The 6000-nt window shown below is 33.5% G+C and overlaps 1 protein-coding gene across 4 annotated transcripts in view; it reads left to right on the forward strand.

Annotated features, from left to right (window-relative positions):
* The window catches only part of ATF2 (activating transcription factor 2), an 83469-nt gene that overhangs the window by 65472 nt on the left and 11997 nt on the right, over nucleotides 1-6000 (forward strand). The window lies entirely within an intron of this gene.

Below are 6000 nucleotides of genomic sequence, written 5' to 3' on the forward strand. Positions count from 1 at the left end.
TGAATATTCTCAAGTAAAATCTTCTAAACTATCAATTGATAAGCATCAATGAGAAAAATCGATGAATTGATGAATTAAATTGATGAATTTAAATTCATTATGAATTTAATGAATTAATTGTAGTTGTTATTATTGGTCAATCCTCTGAGCTGTCCATTCCTACTTAAAAATTAATCATGACCGATGATGAGACTTGCTCTCATCTTACATCTTTAAAGATGTCACCAGTATCAGTGTCTTGTTTAAATGCTTAGGAAAAAGCTTTCTAGCTTTTTAGCTCCAGGCATAGCATTTCACCTAATGTAAATTTTAATAACTTAACACTTTTTCATATGTGAGACAGATATCTTTTAAAACTCTGTGTTGGGCTTTGAATATTGACATGTTAGCTTTAGAACAAATAAATTATCTTGCAAAACTTACTTTTAACCATTTAAAATTAAATATGATTTTAATTTTACCGTATCACAGAGACTTCAATATGTACTTATATACTGCTGCTGCTGCTGTTGCTAAGTCGCTTCAGTTGTATCCGACTCTGTGCGACCCCATAGATGGCAGCCCATCAGGCTCCCCCATCCTGGAGATTCTCCAGGCAAGAACACTGGAGTGGGTTGCCATTTCCTTCTCCAATGCGTGAAAGTGAAAAGTGAAAGTGAATTTGCTCAGTCGTGTCCGACTCTTAGCGACCCCATGAACTGTAGACCACCAGGCTCCTCCATCCATGGGGTTTGCCAGGCAAGAGTACTGGAGTGGGGTACCATTGCCTTCTCTGACTTATATACTAGGATATGTTAAATAATATATTACCTGATAAATAAATTCTTCTTCAGGAACTATTTTCATATTATAATTTTTCAAAACAAACTTTTGAATTTTTTTCTTTAAAGTGAAACATTATAGATACAAGTTTATTTATGTACTGTAAAAATGGTTATTTATCAGATTTCTGAATATTAACTATCATTTAAATGTTTGAGTATTCATACTAATACATTAACAAAGTGATTTAGGTGGATCTATTAAACTAACAAAATCATTCTTCTGAATGACTTGGCTTCTTAACAGTTACATGGTATTAAAAATAACATTCTTTGTCAGCCTTAGTTATCTTACCCATGAAATAGAGATAATAATACTTGTTGGTCCTCCTGCTCTGGATTGTTATTTACATCAAATTAGAATTTTTGCAGGCATTTTAAAATATATTAATTTTAATAGGATAAATTTATCAATATTTTCTTTTGTAATTTGGCTAATTATGCCTTTTTTTGAAGTGAAAATGTTTCAAAACTGTAAAGTGGTATATAAATATATGGTTATATTCTCAAGGTACTGGACTTCAGGTTGGGCCAGTTTTCTGTTCTGACCCAAGTTATAACAATATTAACAACTTTTAATGAGATTGTTGTTCAGTGGCTAAGTCATGTCCAACTGTTTGTGACCCTATGGACTGCAGCATGCCAGGCTTCCCTGTCCTTCACTATCTCCCAGAGTTTGCTCAAACTCATCAGAAAACTTTGGAGAATTCAGTATTCACAATAAATGTAATATTTACTTCATTAATTTCATGTTATTTCCACCATCCAAACTATATAAAATACCATTATTGTCAAATGTATTCATTTTTACATTTCCTAATTTGAGTAGAAATTTCTTGATTGGAGGAGTAAAGGCAAGATTTATCACCTAGGTAAAAGTTAGCTAACACCTCAGTTTTGAAGCAGGCATGAAACTTTTAAATAGAAGTCACAATCAAGAAATCACGAAGTTAAACTATAGTTGAACATACTACTTAATATCTCAAATTAAAACAGAACCAGTTTTTTTTTAAATTGAGGTATAGTTGATATATAGTATATAATTACATGTTGCCATGTACATGTCATGATTCACAATTGTTGAAGGTTATACTCCATTTACAACTTACTTTATTCCTTCTGCTGTACAATGTGTCCTGGCAGCTTGTTTATTTTATACATAGCAGGTTTTTTAAATGTTTGTTTATATATTTGTCTGTGCTGGATCTTAGATGTGGCATGTGAACTCATAGTTGAAGCATGTGGGATTTAGTTCTCTGACCAGGAATCAAACCCTGGGTGCTCTACATTGAGAGTGCAGAGACACAGCCACAGGACCACCAGGGAAGTCCCTACATATAGCAATTTTTAATATCTTAATCCCCTATCTCTCTGTCTTGCCCACTGGTAAGCACAGTTTTTTCTCAGTATCTGTTTTGTTTTTGGTTATTCACTATATTCACTAGTTTTATGTTTCAGAACCAAGATACAGGTGATATCATACAGTATTTGTCTTTCTCTGATTTATTTCACTAAGCATAAAAATCAGTATTTTTAATAATTGAGGGATGGATAGCATCATGGTTAGAAAGAAAGTGTTCTAACGTGAAGCTAGGTGAGACGATGTGTTATCGGGTTTTTAAAAAAAAAAACTTTTGCAAAAAAGAACGAGGATAAGGTCCTTCTGAATATATTAACCTGGAAAATGTCTTTAATATTATGGGCAAAAAGTAAGTTGCTTGGAAACAGCCCAGATGTCCATCAGTAGATAAATTGTGGCATATACATCCAATAAAATATTTTTCAGCCACAAAAAGGAGTGAAATTACATGCTACAATGTGAATAAATCGCAAAACATTATGCTTAAGTGAAAGAAGCCACAAAGTCATAAACTATGTGACTCCATTTATATGAAATATATAGAACAAATTAATCCATAGAGACAAAATGCAAATGGGTAGTTTCCAGAGACTGGGGGGAGGAAGAGGAAAATAGGAAGAAACTGGTTAACGGACAAGAGGTTTTACTCTTGAATGGTCAGATAGAGGGTGCGCGTAGCACAACATTGCAGATGTGTACTAATGCTACTGAATTTTTCAGTTTAAAATGGTTAATTCTATATTATGGAAATTGCACCTCAACAAATTACTCAAAAGTCACATACTAAAAATGTATAGCATAATTCTTTTTCATTAATGAAAGCTTTATAGTTAAAATGTGTAAATGTGTAGGTATGGAAATCAGTATAGAAATGAATCTTTAAACAGGTAAAATTTTAAGAATGACATGTATTAGTTTGTAACAACAGTGATAAAGGGGGTTTGAGAAGAAAGGGTACTTTCAACTATGGCTTTCTCTATTGTTTCAAGTGGATATATGATTTTTTGTTGTTTTTTTACTTACATGTCATGTAAAATAAGTTTTAAAAAAGTAAGTGACACATTCTAGTTTTCAGAATATGAAGAGTTAATATGCTTATAATAGATTCTGGAGAAAAAATTTCATTCAGTCTGCCAACAGCAAAACTGTTAACTATGAAGAACAGAATGACTTGTAAAGAAAATTGAATGTCAAAGAAATAATTAAACTCTACTTTATGGGAAAACATTCATCAGTTCTACATTTCCTTAATAATTCTTCACGTGACATTCAGGTTTAGCTGATCAGTGTAATGGGCAGTAATGACCCATGGTTACTTATATATAATAAAAGGTTTAATGAGTGTTGAGGTGTGACTGTTCATATTTTTACCAAATATATATTAGGTTTTAAGAAAATACTAATTATTCAACTTTACTGCCCCATTCACTGAATTTAATTATATTTTAGCTTTCTAGAATCATTATTTTAAAAACAATTTCATCAAATTGTATTAGAGACATTTATGGTACTCTAGACCAAGAATTGGATGCTGTTGGTTATAAACTATTATATTTTCAAAGGTAATATATGATTTTGTCTTTTACTTGAAATGGTTTTAACGCCATTATGTCTTTGTCTGTCTTTCTTTTTTTTTTTGATTTATTTTTTTTATTTTTTTGTTGTTCCTAATTTTATTTTATTTTTAAACTTTACATAATTGTATTAGTTTTGCCAAATATCAAAATGAATCCGCCACAGGTATACATGTGTTCCCCATCCTGAACCCTCCTCCCTCCTCCCTCCCCATGTCTTTGTCTTTCATATACTCATCTTGTGGGTTAGTTTTCAGTTTAGAATTGCAGCATTTCCTTTATGACAAAAGGCAGACTCATAGGCGCTCTGAACAATCTGTGATAAAACCTGTAGAATTTGTTGTGGATTTTGCTTTTAAAACTTACGCACTGCAAATGTGTGTGGACTGGAAGCTTGGTAAATTAATAGAAGCATTCTTTGATAACAAGATATGTGAGGAGTTTTCACTAATAAGTTAATGATACAGAAAAGGTATTGTTTACTGGTCCATTGACTTAGGGGGAATGGGATCAATTTTTTAAATCCTGGTACCTAAACAGTATTTTAGTATTTATCACTTGAAATAGAAAGGAATGGCAACAATTGGGAGATGGTATCCAATACCTGAAAATTAAAAAATGTTAATTCCTGAAAAACTCTAGAACTCCACTCCCAGACTGAGTTTTTCACTATAATCTAGAGGGGAAAAGGGTAATAGTGATGCCACTTCTATCTCCTGTATTCTATTCTGAGTACTTCTTTTTACTGTTGTTGCTCAATCGCTAGGTTGTGTCCGACTTTGCGACTCCATGAACTGCAGCACGCCTGGCTTCCCTGTCCTTCACTATCTCCCAGAGTTTGCTCAGACTCATGTCCATTGAGTCAGTGATGCCATCCAATCATCTCCTCCTTTGTTGCTCCCTTCTTCTCTTGACCTCAATCTTTCCCAGTATCTGGGTCTTTGCCAATGAGTCAACTCTTTGCATCAGATGGCCGAAGTATTGGAGCTTCAGCATCAGTCCTTCCAATGAATATTCAGGACTGATTTCCTTTAGCATTGACTAGTTTGATCTCCTTGGCAGTCCAAGGGACTCTCAAGAGTCTTCTCCAGCACCACAGTTTGAAAGCATTGATTCTTCAGTGCTCAGCCTTCTTTATAGTCCAGCTCTCACATCCATACATGACTATTGGCAAAACCATAGCTTTGACTATATGGACCTTGCAAAGCAAGGTGATGTCTCTGCTTTTTAATATGCTGTCTAGGTTTGTCATAGCTATTCTTCCAAGGAGCAAGCGTCTTTTAATTTCATGGCTGCAGTTTTTACTAGTCTTTACTAAAATCTTCCCAAGCCTTTACCTCCTCATCTGTCAAACTCATAGAATAAGTACTATTTTAAAGACCAAATAAGAGAGGTAATAGAGAAGTTAAGATACTTAAGCTACTCTTCACAAAAATCAATGATAATAGCAATGAGAAACTCCCCAAAGAAGAAACTATCCAATATTATTTCTTTAATTTGGGGAATAGTAGCTGAACTAGAAGTCAAAGATCATGAATTTATGGAACCTGATCATCAATCTGTGGCCAAATATCAATGAAATGTTTTGATTGGTTAATCAGTTAGCTATCCTGTCATTATTTCATCAGTCTGATCTGCTTCAGACAAACTGTAAATATATATATATATATATATAAAATTTGTTCATCAGTATGTAATTAACTTTTGAGTAGATACAGATAGATTAGAGCAATGGTATAGACAATGCCAAATAATTACATTTTCTCTTAGACCATAATTAGCATCTGCTTTATCTTACCAAATACATTTTACTTTGACCCCCCCACAAAAAAAAATCAGTAATTGGTCACATTTGAATGGGACTTTAATGTTTTCAAAATGTTTTCATGTCTCATATTTCATTTAATCTTCAGAATGACCCAGAAAGACAATTAATAGATTCTGCAAATAAACTAATAACAGACTAACCAGAAAGGTTTTGGAGGCTGAATCCAATTATAATCATTCTAAAATAATCCACAGATACAGAGGTATAAATATTTCTTTTCTCATTTAATATTAAATCTGTTTATCAGTTCAGTTGCTCAGTCATGTCCAACTCTTTGCGACCCCATGAATTGCAGCACGCCAGGCCTCCCTGTCCATCACCAACTTCCGGAGTTCATTCAGACTCACGTCCATTGAGTCAGTGATGCCATCCAGCCATCTCATCCTCTGTCGTCCCCTTCTCCTCCTGCCTCCAATC

The sequence above is a fragment of the Bison bison genome, unplaced genomic scaffold (genome assembly GCF_000754665.1).
Source record: "Bison bison bison isolate TAMUID 2011002044 unplaced genomic scaffold, Bison_UMD1.0 scf7180017864460, whole genome shotgun sequence".
In the NCBI taxonomy this organism is placed as follows: domain Eukaryota; kingdom Metazoa; phylum Chordata; class Mammalia; order Artiodactyla; family Bovidae; genus Bison; species Bison bison.